A 14,016-nucleotide genomic window follows, 5' to 3' on the forward strand; every position below is an offset into this window, starting at 1 on the left:
GGAGGGATGCCAGATCTTGCTCGGCCTCTCCCCAAGCACTCCCGAAGAGTGGAAGGCGACTGAGCGTGAAAAAGTGGCATCTACTTGAGAGGTTTAAAAACTTGGGTTTTGCCTAATAATTGGAAAAAATTCCTAGCTTCATATATATTACAAGTTATCTGTCCTCTAAATCTTTTTCTGAGGGAGAGTTATAATGGTGATGCTCTCCGATGGGTCATCCAGGTGGGAATCCAGACTTTTAGCACGTTGTGTGTGGCCTTGACATTTGAAATGTTGCCATAAAAGTACAGGCTAGCATTTTTAAGTATGTTTTATTCCAGTTAACAGTACTGGCAGATGTCATTTGTGCTCTAAGCGACTCTGATTCCTATCCCAGTTTCTGAAAGAAAAAATTGCCGGTGACATTCAGAGACACACATTATGTGTAAGATAAGCGTAGCTGAGCACTGGGCTTACACCCATGTGCGATGCTGCTCAGTGGGACAAACGTGGTCAGGCACAGGCGCTAACAGTATTTGTGTAGAATTGGGCAGAGCACACAGCACAGTTACTGGAGTTTATGCCAGCTGTGGGAAGACTGGTGATAACTTCATGTCAGTAGGTTTTATACCAGGAGAGGTCGCCTGCCAATATTTAAAAAAAATAGCTGATCTGGGTAGGAGAGTTTGTAGTGGACTGGTACTCTGCAGCACACTGCTGCAGCGTGTTTGATCCCACCTGAGAAGCGTGAAACAAGCTATGCATAAGCTGTGTCTCTGAACTGCGATTTCAAGGATATTGCAGCTTGCTGAAGGTCAGGGAGCAGGGCCAGGAATGGTATACAGAGTTTCTTTTTGTCCTTGTTTGTTTGGGAAAAAGAGAGCTGAAAAGCAAACACACACAAGCAACAAACCAAAGAAGCCTTTGCTTTGCCAAATGTCTTTTCGTAAGAACAGCGGCATCAACAGCGGCAATGAGATGCTCTTGAGCTGGCATCCATCTCCTGCCTTAGGGGGAAAAAACAGTCTCTGTTGTTCCTTAGTGGTGTCTGTTTTACAAACCCTTTGTTTTTATACCCTCATTTATAGGTTGATTGGACTGATTATTCTGTGTTTGGGAAGGTGCCTTTGAGCAATGTAACAGACATTAATGCTGGCCTGAGGATAAAGCAACCTCCTCCCCCTTGAGCAGAGGACATTGCTCTGAACCCAAAAGCGCGGTGTTCTCCTCCGGCTCCAGTTCGGAGGGTGATGGTAGCGTAGCAGAGTCCCCGCAGTGACGTTCATCCCTCCCTTTGGGAAGGTAGGTGCTATTTGGCATGGTTGGCCTATCTACATTTCTTAAGATTTCATTAAAAATATGCATTTCTCTTGCACTTTATCCAAGTACAAATAATGTATTAATGAAGCTCTCCATAGCTGAAAGGAATTCAGTGGGAAATCCTGTGGCTGGTATGACCACAAGGAAAGTTTTATCCTTCATTTGTCTTTCTTCCCTTTTGCCTTTTACTTCCAGTATCTAATTGCTGATCCATGGTTCCTGGCACTGGTGGTTAAAGCTGAGGGCTGATTTCTTTTTTGTTTTTATTTTTAATATCTTTTGGCATCTGTAGGCTGAAAGTCAGGACATGGAGAGACCAGAATTTAAAGGAACTTTGGCCCACTTTGAACATGTTCTTCGTGGAAATCAGATTTAATTCCAAGTTTTAGTTACAGGATAGTTTAAGATAATTTGAATCTGAATACTCTAAAAGCTGCTTTTCTGGAATGATTCCAGGAAGAGGAGGCACTGGGTTACAACTCCCATTTTTGGAACCGCTGAGCATCTGAAGCCGTTCCCATTCATTTCAGCAGAAGTTCAGATATATTTCCCCAGCCATCTTTTTGAAGGTGCTCCCCTTGGTCTCGCTTCCATTTCACATAATATATTTCATATTCCGGTGTATATCATCTTCTCTGGCTGCATTACTGTCTTGAATCCATTTACTGGAATTCTTGTGCTTTCTTTTCAAGCATTTACTGCTAACCACTAATAAATCTGGAACATATTGGGACTTGGTGGGATGTTGGGCTTTCCAGGGTGAAACTTCATTGTTTCCCGTTGCAGGCTGTGGCTGGCAATTGCCTTCCCCTCCCTCCCACCCTCGGTCATCTGAAGTCTTCTCTTACTGCACCAGCTTTTTCTACCCGAGCTGTCCTGCTCATTGCCGCCTCTGTCCCCGCTTCCTGCGGGTGTCTCTTCCCGGGGTGGTCCTGCTGGAAAACGCGCCCGCAGTCGCTCCTGCGTGGGGGCAAAGGTTCCTGGCACAGGCTCGCCCAAATCCCATCTGAACCGCTTCACCTGCAGTGATTGCAAGAAGTTTAAGTAACTTGAAGTGACTCAGAAGAGCAGCCAGGGGTGCAGCGTGAAAGATAAGATTTGAAATAAATCAAGAGTACGTGCCCCAAATCACGTCTTTTACTGAATTCTCTTTTTCACCCATCTTTGTTTTCATTTTAAGCATTTAGGATGGGAAGTGTCTTTTCAGATTGCTGTAACTGCCCAGTATATTTTGAAGCTCTTACATAAACAAAAAGTAGTCAAAAATGTGTCTCTTAAACCTCCAGTTGCAGCAGACACCAGCATTAAGTAGTGGGTTTCATCGGCCGCAGTCTGGCCGACTGTCTCTTCCCGGGTGTTATGTTTGAAGTCACGTGGGAACGAAAGATGACAAAAAGCCTCTGCTTTTCTGCTGATCGCCCCTGCTCACAGGTCGCAGCGTGGCAGGGCTGTAGCCCCCCCGCAGCGATGGGGTGGTACCCAGGGCGCGTGGGAGATGCTGCAGGGAGATGGACTCCCGCGGCCGAGCTCCCAGCTGCTGAGCGCAGTTTTGTCTAGGGTTTTGGTATTTTTTTCTTAAAATAAAAACTTCCTCTGCATTCCCCCTCCCCCCCCCCCTTAAGTTGAGGGAACCCAAATTGTTTTACCATGTGTGGTTTCAGATGAAAATGCTTTTCTTCCTCTTTTTCTTTCTGTCAAAAGAACTAGTGGAAAATTTTTTTAGTATTATTCAAAGACCTTTTTTTTTTTTTCCCCCTAGGCTGACTCTTTACTTTGGACTGATGCCTCGTTTTTCAGTAGCAGATCAGAGCTACCAAAAAAGGTGTCTGCTAGACAAGCAAAGTAACTTTTTAAAAATGAATTTGGTACTCTTTTTCATACATCAAGATTGATAATTGTATGTTATTGGCATTGCCACAATCTAAAAATGGTGGTAAAATAAAGATGCCTTAGGCTGGCACTTTTTTTTCTGTCCTGAATGAATTCTGGTATGGGCTGTGTTCAAAATAACTTGGCATCCTTGCAGCTCTGTATTACTTAGAAAGCAAGAAAGTAAATTTTGGAAGTAACTTCTTTCTATTATTGGAATATCTAATACACAAAATTACTTTTTGTTAGGAACAACATCTGGGGATTTCGGTTTCTTCTGCTAAATCTTATGTTCAGATTAGGGTGGTGATGATTAGTCTGAAAGAAGTACATCAGGTTTTTTTGGAGCTGTATGGCAGCAGTATTTTCAAATGAGTTCTTCATAAGTTTTGAGTGTTTATGGAAGTTCCAGGTTAAAGCACATTTCCTTCTAGGGCTTATGTTTTCCTCATCTATTCCTATTGTTATTATAAGCGTGTAACTTACTGTAAAGGAACGAATTAAGGGAAAAAATAAGCTTATAATTCTAATATGAGTTCTGGTACCACCCTTATTCTTCTACATTTGCCCTATTTTCCACACAAATAAAAGTGACCTGTACCTTACCTCACACCTGATGTTAATATTTCTATTTATTTATATGCTGAGTACTTGATGTGCTACTGAACTTCATGACTTGCTATTTTTTTAGCAGTTAGAAGTAAATGGAAGTAGAAATGGGAATGCCTGTTGTCAGAGGAGGCATAAATGACGTGCCAAAAAAAATTGCAGATTAGTACTGACTTTAGATCTCTGTTTTTAACTGCTTGTTAAGGGTACGCCATGATAGTAATTCTTTATCTGGACTTGATTATTTATATGCATAACACACTTCATATGTGACCCATATTTAGATTGCTTCTAGGATCCTTGTGAATGCTCCTTCTTCACATTCTTTCATGAAGGGTGTGTGTCCACAGAGGCTTTAAAAATTACTTTTACGGGAAAAAATCTCTGAGAAATACCACACCCACCTGCTCCAAAGAAGCCTTGTGCTGTTTTGCTTTTGGTTATGTTTCTTTTTGTTTTCTTTTTGCTTCCTGAGATGTATGCTACCTGAGAGTTGCCCTGGAGTATTTGATGGTGGTACTGGCATAAGAGGTTGCATGATGGGCTGATACCAGGGAGCAGAAGACAGTTGATGTATCCATATCCCTCTTGAATCAGTGCTGAGTTGTACACGGGATCATACTTGAAATTAAACCTAAAAAATCATCTCCTTTAAATTCAAATGCAGATGGTTATCCCAGTTTATCCAAGTCAATCTGAAAAAGCTCTTAAATCACTGCAGTCTTCATGTGTGAACAAATGCATTTCTCTGGCTGTTCATGTGCCCTTCGTTCTTGCCATTAACCTTCTCCCAGCAGAGCTCACAAGCAGGATTTTTGCTTGTGGTGGCTTCCTGCACAGGTATAACTGCAGAAGGGTGAGACTTGATGTGATCCTTATTTTAGTCCCCGCCAAGGAGAGCAGGCTGTGGAGGGGCTTGGACGAACATTTCGGAGAAGACTAGGTGAAATAAAAAAGGGAAGAGGGGGCATGCAAAGGTACAACCTCCTGCTACCCCACTCTAGTCTTCATTTCCTATCTGCTTCATCGTTTGTCTGTAAATCTCTTCAGCTGGCATCAGACTGAGCGCTTGGGTTTCAGCAGTTGTCTGCTCGCTGTTGATATGCGTCCCGCTTCTGGCACCAAGCGTCCACTGTCACCATGTTATCTGGCACAGCGGTCTCCAAAGGGGTGTGCGTGCACAGGACGATGCATTGGGGTGCGGGAAGAAAATATTAGGACTTCAGTAGTACACGCACATAATCTATAAATATACATATATTGGGGGTGCGCGCTCAAGCGTTTTTACTGAGAGGGGTGATCAAAATAGTTTGGAGACCACAGCTCTAGCAGATGGAAAATCAGTTCTTTCTTTTTTCCCCTTATTTGCCCCCGATTATGGCTCTGCTAAATTCAGCCCTCCACAAGTACAGCCTCCTCCCAGCTTTTAGACGCTGTGTAATGAAATTAATCCCCCAGGTAACTCAGCTGAATACCTCCCCTTCTCCAAGAGAAGACGTGAATGAAGGAGTCTGGCTGGAGGGGAAGCGTGCTTGCAGCCTGCCTCTCCAGTGCAATTAATTGAAATGCATCCACGTGATCTCTTCCTTTTGATTTGAGTGGGAGCTGGTTGGTTTCCCAGTGCAGGCAAAAGAGCTGTTTTCTTCTCCTAAAGTGAAATGCCTGGTATCTGATGCTCTATTTATTGAGTCTGGGTAAGAGAAGGAAGGGCGAAGGGACGCAGCTGGCAGCAGGGTGACTGAGGCGGGGAGGGGAGCGAGCGTGGTGCCGAAATTGGCAGGGCTGGCGGGGAGCAGTAAACGTGGCGGCGAGGTGACTCAGGCGGCATCCCTACCAGTCCGCCCCGCTGTGCCTCCGGGCCCGGATTCCTCTGTCCTGCCGCTCCTTTTCCCTTGGAGCAGTGCTTCCCCACCCTCTCTGAAAACGAAAAAGCAGGAGCTTGCCAAGGCGCTTCGGAGGACAGGCTCCGGTGGGGCGCGGCAGCGGGGTCCTGCTCCCGGTGGCAGCTGGACGAGCCTCAGGTGAAGCTGCAGCTTCGCCTTGTTTGGAGTTACAAACGTGGGTTCCTGCTAACGGCCACCGCGTGGGCGCCCACGCGAGCGGCCGGCCCAGGGGAAGCGAGTCGCTCCCCTTTGCACCGCCTGGTGTAAACACTCAGGCCAAGGAGTAGGGAAAAGGAGTGGGACGGATGGACAGATGGACATCCCCTGTCTAGCTGCGTACCCAGCCAGCGCTTTCAGAGCCCCCCAGCCTGGCTGGCAGACGGGCTGCAAATTGATGGTGCCAGCTTGGAAAGTTATTGCATAGCTACTGTCACATAAAACAGAATTAATTGCAAGAGCTTTAAAATATGTGCAGTATGTGTACTGACTTTGTACGAACTGGTACTTCTAGTGATTGCTGGTAGGAATTACACCAAAGCTTTATGCTTGTAAGGTCAAACACGAGACTTTAATGGTGAGTGATTACAGATAAGTTTTTTGGTTTTATCTTCCGAAGGGTATCCTTTTGCTTCTTACCGGCTTAAACACGCAGCACACACTCCTGCCTCTCTGTTGCTGCACGTGATGCCGCACCTTCCTGCTGCACTACTGTCAAAGCGCTGATATGGAAAATAGGTCCCTGGATAAGCCCGTGGGTGAGAGGAGGAGGGTGCTGAGGAAGGATGGGAGGGTGGGCAGGGACCGGCAATCCACCTGGGTGACGGAAGGGGAGCTGGATGAGATGCTGGGATGAATTCTGCAGATGCATGACCCCAGCGCTGTTGACCTAAAGGGGTGGAGGAGTTCTTGAGGGTTACTGCACTGACATGACAGACAGACATGTGCACTAGAAAGGGCCGTCTCGTGAATAAAAGTACTTCAGGCTATTATGGCCTTCAGAAAGCAATGTTGCATGTATTTCCAGTTGGTTAGAAAGTCCCTCTGCTTGGAGAAGATGAATTCTTATATAAGTCTTTGCACTCTTCATTTTCTCTGTCTCCCAAAATAGGGTGGGAGAAGGGCAGGAGAGGAAAGCAGCATGGTGAGTGAGGTGGGAGGGCGAATGGTGAGCACGGAAGTTGTCAGTGCTACACATATGTGGCAATAATTTCTGTTGCTTCTGCAGCATGCAAATATGCCAACCAGTATGTAATAAAAAACTTCAAGGCAGTTTCATGTCGAGACATACATTTATTCAAACTGGGGACCCAGCTGCTAATGTGAATGAAGTCCAATAATCAAAACAGTTATTCATAGGTGGGATATTTGAATCGGAGAGCCTGCAGTCTCTTTCTGAGTCTTTAAAGTACTTTGCAGTCCTGTGAGAGATTGTATTGAGAACACTTGAAATTTTAGAGAGTGACTCACTGTATTTTCCCCTCCAAACAATTAAGCTGTTTTACCGAGCTCATCCTCGCTGTTCTGATATGTAATAACTTGTTTTTCCCTCTGCTGCTGCCTAAATTTATTCCTCTAGTGTTGTCGTTAAATGTGAACCTTTTTATTGATTTTTTTTTTTTTTTTTTTAAATGCTACAGTCGATCACTAACCTGGAAGTTTGTAGCTGCACGGAGGATTGCCATAGATAAAGTCATCCTGTGCAGCTTCTTAATCTGGGCATCGAGCAAATGGCTCTTGAAAGAAATCTAGTCTTTGCAGTGAGTAGGTTTTTCTGAGTTTTCACTCAGGTTGGGGCAGGCGTTTATGCCCCAACTCTCTCTTCTGCTCCGTGGTCCAGCCCTGACCGGGTGGGCAAGTCCAGACAGGCGTTATCTCAGCTGAACCTTCAGCCAGAGAGCTGTGAGGTGGCCGCGAGATTCAAAGACAAAGTGAATGTCCCCTGATGCCATGGGTGCGCTGGCTTTCTTCACAAGCTGAGCCACCGCCATCGTCTTGCAAAGGCTGGGAAGTGGGGCAAGCCCTTGCAGTGCCCTGGTGAGACACTGGCAAGCAATCCAAAGTTATTTGGTATTGCTGGGAGGAGAGGGGGAAAGGTATAATTTATATCCCTGACTCCTGATGGGTGAGACAGTGGGGAGCAAAAAGGGCCCTATTGGAAGTGGAAGCATTTCTTGAATTGGAGGCACGAGCGCTGGCTCACAGCAGGGCTCGGAGGGAGACAGGGGCTCAGAGGGAGGCAGGGTGGCCAGTGGTGGCCAGCTGGCCCCGGGTCTGCGGCAGCACGCCTGGGAGGGTGATCCCTGGTCTGCTGCCAGCGAGTTTAGGAGGAAAGCGGCTACCGATGGTGTTAGTCAGAGCACGACTGCTGAGTGCTGTTCAAAGGGTGGCGTGCTGTAGGAATGATGGGTTGGGCGTTATCTCATTTCCCCTTTCACGTAACCCCAGGGACGAAGGAGACCATTAATGAAACCCTGGCGGTGAACGGAGCCAGAACCAGGCTGAAAAGTGTAAATAATTCTCACAGGAGATTTATCTTCTGGTCCTTTTGTACCATTCCATGGGCATAACCTTCCAGTTTGCATTTTGCTTCTTTTCCCCTGGCTGTCACTGTACCTGTTTAATCCTTAAAGATAATAACCTGTAGTAATAATGGTGAGGAAGAATGCTGTTCTCACCATTAATGTCAAACACAGTGCGATACAATTTCTGTAATATTTGGCGTAATACTATGTGCACAGTGCCAGCAGTAGTACCAAATGGTTCGGAGACTGCTGTAATGCTCATTAGGGATGCTTTTTCAGATCTCATGTAAGAGGCCCCAGAAGGCAATGCAGTGAATGCAGTATTTCTATTTGAAAAAGGTAGCTGTCCTGGTTTCGGCTGGGGTAGAGTTAATTTTCTTCCTAGTAGCTGGTATAGTGCTGTGTTTTGGATTTAGGATGAGAATAATGTTGATAACACACTGATGCTGAGGTGTTGCTGAGCAGTGCTTACATGAAGTCAAGGCCTTTTCTGCTTCTCACACCACCCCACCAGCGAGTAGGCTGGGGGTGCACAAGAAATTGGGAGGGGGCACAGCTGGCACAGCTGACCCCGACTGACCAAAGGGATGTTCCACACCATATGACGTCATGCTGAACAAAAAACTGGGGAGGTTGGTCGGGGGGCTGGCGGCTGCTCGGGAACTGGCTGGGCATTGGTCAGCGGGTGGTGAGCAATTGCATTGTGCATCACTTGTTTTGTATATTCTTTTATCACTGTTATTATTATTTTCCCTTCCTTTCATGTCCTAATAAATTGTCTTTATCTCAACCCACGAGTTTTACCTTTTTTCCAATTCTCTCCCCCATCCCACTGCGGGGGGAGTGAGCAAACGGCTGTGTGGTGTTTCACTGCCTGCCGGGTTAAACTATGACAGTGGCAAAAACAGGCTGCTGGAGAATTAAAGCCCAGTCAGCCTAACTTTGATCCCTGAATGCAGCTAACAGTCAGCATATAAATACTTACTGAGCAGTACAGCATTCAAAAAGCAATGTGGATTTCTAAGAACAGATCGTTTCAAAGCAGCCAATTTTCCAACTCTGACAGATGAGCATACCTCGTAAACAGAAGGGAGAGAATAAACAAAGCGTATCGGCTGATGCTGTCTCGCACAAAATTTCATAAGCAAAAGAAAGGTGATTTCATAACAAGAGAAAGGTGATTTTATAAGCAAAATTTCATAAGCAAACAGAATGAGAGCCACTGTGGTTAACTTTGTTGGAGCACAAGCCTTGCGGCTTCTCTTCCTTTGGGTATCCATCCCTCCTCCCTTGCCACTGGTTTGTTGCTGCCCTAGAGCATTCACAGAAGCGCTGCTGCTACCTCCTCCTGCTCCTTCATCATCCCCTTGCAAGATGTGTTAGCTTGGACTCCGTGCTAGGTTTCACTGCTGTTGGCCTTGTTCAAGAGAAGGACATAGCAGTTTGGAAATCATAGTCTAGGTGAAATTGCCAGAAGGGGGGTGCGCAGCTGCTTGAAAAGAAGCATTTGGGCAGGAATTCTTGTTTTGACACAGAGCCACCAGCAGAACTCCCCCTGCCAGGCCCTTCCTGCCAGCCCCTTGCAGGAGTTGCTCCTTTCCCACTTGCATTCAGGAACTTGATCAGTGACCTGGATGCTGGAGCTGAAAGTTGGCTTATGAAGTTTGCGGGTGTCCTAAACTTGGAGGAACCTTGGGGGACACAGGAGATGAATTCAAAATGATCTTGGCAGGCTGGAGAGAGGGTCTGTGATGAAGAAGTTGAAATTTCACAAGAGAAGTGCTAAGAGTTGTACTCATGAAGGAGACTTCAAATGGCCATGGGCTTGGCCATTTGGAGGATGTACTGAAAAGGCTTAGCATGTCTATGATGTGCTTGCAACAGAAAAACAGATCTTGTTTTGGAAACATTATATGTAAAATATAAAGGAGGGTCGACCTAGATTTTTTTTAAGAGACTGAGTATTCATTACTGAAAAAGCCTGAGAGCTGTTGTCCTGCCAGAGGAGGATAACAGAGAGGCCTTGTTAAAGCCAAAGTACTTGAAGAAGATTGGAACGAGTGCAGCAGCTGCTGGCTGGTGTGTGTCGCTTTACTGAAATCTAGGAACAGGGTTGCGTCCATGGATGGCAAATCCATTTTGGTTGTGAGTTAATGCGTCTGTAGTCTCTGTAAGTGAAATAGGAGGAATACAATAGCCCTACCCAGGAATTAGGATCACTTTTTTCTCCGAAACAGCATTTCCTCTTTCCGTGTGCTCTTCCGCCACAGAAAGGAAGATGGCTACAGTGGGGTAGGTAGGTGAAGTCAGAGGTCCTGAAATGGGACCCGTGCCCAGACGTATCCTTGCTGAGTGTGTCAGTTTGGGATGAGCAGTGCCCATGGCTGTACTGTCTGCATGCGACAGGGTATGCGCATCTCCCGCACGTCAGGATGCAGACTGCAAGGAGCCGCTTGGCCACGCTGGGCAATTTGTAGCCCTGCTGTTTGTCTTCCCCGTCACGGCAACTGCAGAGGAGGAGGCTGGGGAGAATGGCAGGGATGATGTCTTCCCTTTCTGGCCATGAGGATCCTGGGGTTAGGATCTGGTCAATGTGGCTTTGGACTCCGCGGATGAAATTATAACAGTCACCAGGACCGTGGGCAGATTCAAAGTAGGTGAACATTAGTGTCTTTGGCATGCTAAAAGTAACTGGGGAGTAGCGTTTATTGGTTTGGGGGCAAATTCCGTTGTTTAACTGCTAAACAATAGAAATGCCGCTTTCACTTCTTCCAGCAGTACGCCAGCAGAAAGGTCAAGTCTTTCTGCTGTTATTCCTAAGCATGTTAGAGGAGAGGAAGCTTTTGACAGCTCCCAACATCAAATACTTCCTCTGATCAGCTGCTGCGACTCCAGTCCCATGGCGCAGAAGGTGTGCCGTCTGCTCGTGCCTGGCACTCGAGTCGCTGCGGTCTGCTCCTGCTCCACTCAGCCTGCAGATGCCACTGGGCCCAGGAGAGGACACTCGGCGAGGAGAGCGGGTCTAGCCATGGAGCTGGTGTTTCCCGTCACTTCTGGATGAGGGGCCTTCAGCCAAGCAGTGCAGCTCATCCCAGAGCATCGCTCCAGGCCTGTCTCAGGTGTAGCAATAGCACTTTTTCAAAAGTTACGTTTAAAGATTGCACTGAGTTCAAGAGGAGAGAAATGACCGTCTGTCCTCTTGCCAGTTGAGAGCAGGAGATTTTTTTTATTGGTGCCATTGCATAGAATGATAGAATGGTTTGGGTTGGAAGGGACCTTTACAGGCCATCTAGTCCAACCCCCCTGCAGTGAGCAGGGACATCTTCAACTCCATCAGGTTGCTCAGAGCCCCGTCCAACCTGACCTTGAATGTTTCCATTCAGGGAGTGCCCAGGGATGGGGCAGCTACCACCTCTCTGGGCAACCTGTTCCAGCCTTTCACCACCCTCATCGTGAAAAATTTCTACCTTATTTGAACGGCTGCGATTTTGACTGCTTGCCCGAACCTGAGTCAGGCTGGTTCGGCGGTCCGGCTTTGATTTAAGTGAATTTGCTGTTAGCCTTTGATGACCTAGGGTGAGCCGCTTTGAACGGCAGCTTTGATGACGCTGAAAGGCAGGAAAAGCCCAGGGGCTTTTCGTTGTTCCCCTTTCCTTCTTCAGAACAGGCTGCGCCTTCGCAACTCGGGTGGATGTGTGGGGAGAGCGGCGGGCAGGGCTCGGCCTGGCCGGAGGGCGGCGCGGCCGGGCGGCAGCCGGACACGTCGGGCGGGGGTGCTGGCAAGCGGCCCTTGCTCCCGGCGGATCGCGGCTCTCCGGCTCCGCCTGCCGACGGGACGGCGGCGGGGCCGGGGCGGCGGGGCCGGGGCGGCGGGGCCGGGGCGGCGGGGCCGGGGCGGCGGGGCCGGGGCGGCGGGGCCGGGGCGGCGGGGCCGGGGCGGCGGGGCCGGGGCGGGCTCCCCGGCCTGCGTCGCGGGCACGGCCCGTGTGTCGGCGGGCGGCCGCTCCTCCTGCAGGCCGATGCTCTCGGGCTGTGACAGGGCGGGGATCGCTTTGAAGGCGGCAGCCGCAGAAGGTGTTGGGAGCGTTTGTGTGAAGAAGGAGAGTGAGGGAGGTGAGAAGCGGTGGTTCGGATCTGTGGCCGGCCTCTCTGCAGCACAGCATGAGTCAAGGGTTTTAGTTAACTTGGTGCTTGCAGGGGGAAGCACGCCGTTCACATGCAAGTGACTTCTGAAATGTGTGAGAGCCATCTTCTAATTACAGCTGCTTTACTGATTGCGATCAATGGGGAGAGATGATTGCAGACCTTGAGAGGGCTGGGATCACAAGGTCCTGAAAAGACGGTAAGGACGGTTTTCACGCAGTTCCCTTCCATTCAAGTGCACCCGTGGCCATGGCCTGCTGCTCCCCCCCAGCCTGCAGGGTTACCCCCTGCTCTGCTGCTGCAAACCTGGCGGGAGGGGACACGGCGGCCAGTCCCAGCACAGGACGCCCAGGCTGAGGGAACATCTCACTTCTGCTGAAATAGAGAGGTGCTTCTTGCATCCTGCTCCTTTGTGCTGGGTCTGGCTCTCACTGGTCCTTCGCTCTGCACCAGCTGTATTCACTAACCCACCCCCCCCAAAACCCAGTCTTCTGCTGGTTTGGCAGGCTGCGTGGGCTGGGAGAGGGCTCTCATGAGAGCAAGAGACGGTCTAAAGGAGGGTGCTGCTCCTTGCAGCTGGGGTGGAGGTGAGGGGAGGAAGGAGTGTGGTGGGGGGGGGAGGAAGAGAAGCGGAAGGAGAGAAAAGGAACTAGACTTTGCCCTTTTGGTGACAGTGAGCTCCTAGATCAGCTCAGTCATCTCGTGTGTACACCCTCAGCAACTAGAACAGCTGAGGCATAAGTACGTGTTTCCTTCTGCTTATTTTGCTCCGGGAATGGTGATCTCACGGGGCGGCGGGGCAGACAGCTCAGGGTGTGACAGTCTGGCTTCTCCGCCAGCTCCTGGCAGCATGGGCACCTCAAAGATCTCCTTGCAGAAGGTTACCCAGGCTGCCTGAAGCAGGGAGGACACAGACCTGGCCAGGAGCTATAGAGCATTGAGCATCCTGGAGCAGCCCTGGGGATCTGTCTCTACCTGTGTGCTGCTGTTCTGGTTCATGCTGGCCTGCTAGAGAAGCAAAGAAATAAATAGTATGGGAAATGTGGGTCTGAAGCAATGGTTCCCCCCTGTAGTCAACTTTTGCTTGACAACACCGGTCTAATTTCATCCCTAGCTCAGGTCCAGCCCCAGCTCCTCTACCTCAGGAGCTTCATCATCACCTCAGTGCCATGGCTACTGCTCTATCTTCTGCTGGTGCTGGAAGCCCTGGTGCAAGGACCAAGCTGATGAGCTTGGCTGGAGCGTGTGACTTTGTCTAGGGCTGTTCACGTGGCTCGGCGCTGCGCTTCCCCTAACGCCCGCTCTGGGCAGCTGCAGACCTCAGATCTGGCAGTGCTTATGAGCGTGGTCTTTGTGGGGCTGGCCTTGTCCTGCTCTCCTCGGCCATGATTTTGTTCACAAGTTTTCTTTTAGCACAGCTCTTTTGGAAAAAGGTTGATGATACAATAGGACCAACTACTGCAAAGTGAACAAAACTGAAAACCGTAGGTCAGCCAGGCCAAACTGGTTAATAAATGACTCAAATGTGCTTTAAAAAGTGTTAATCGAAGTTAGTGCTTGTTTGCCTAGTTCCCTTTTAACAGATGCTTATTGGCGTTCTCCTTGAAGTCTTGCAGCTTTTACAGTCATCATGAATCAACAAACTGTCTTTGCCTTCCTATAAAAGTGGAACTGCCGGCCTGTAAGCAATA

General features: G+C 48.6%; 1 protein-coding gene across 6 annotated transcripts in view; it reads left to right on the plus strand.

Moving 5' to 3' along the window:
* Nucleotides 1-14,016, plus strand: part of LIMS1 (LIM zinc finger domain containing 1) — a 77,888-nt gene that overhangs the window by 15,471 nt on the left and 48,401 nt on the right. For 2 of the 6 annotated variants that reach the window (XM_072849794.1, XM_072849792.1), the window contains exon 2: nt 1,068-1,281. The exons of the other annotated variants lie outside the window; for them this stretch is intronic. The gene's annotated coding sequence lies outside the window, so the exon portion shown is untranslated. The remainder of the gene's footprint in view (nt 1-1,067; nt 1,282-14,016) is intronic. 6 annotated transcript variants of the gene reach the window in all.

Source organism: Ciconia boyciana, chromosome 1, assembly GCF_034638445.1.
Source record: "Ciconia boyciana chromosome 1, ASM3463844v1, whole genome shotgun sequence".
NCBI classification, from domain to species: domain Eukaryota; kingdom Metazoa; phylum Chordata; class Aves; order Ciconiiformes; family Ciconiidae; genus Ciconia; species Ciconia boyciana.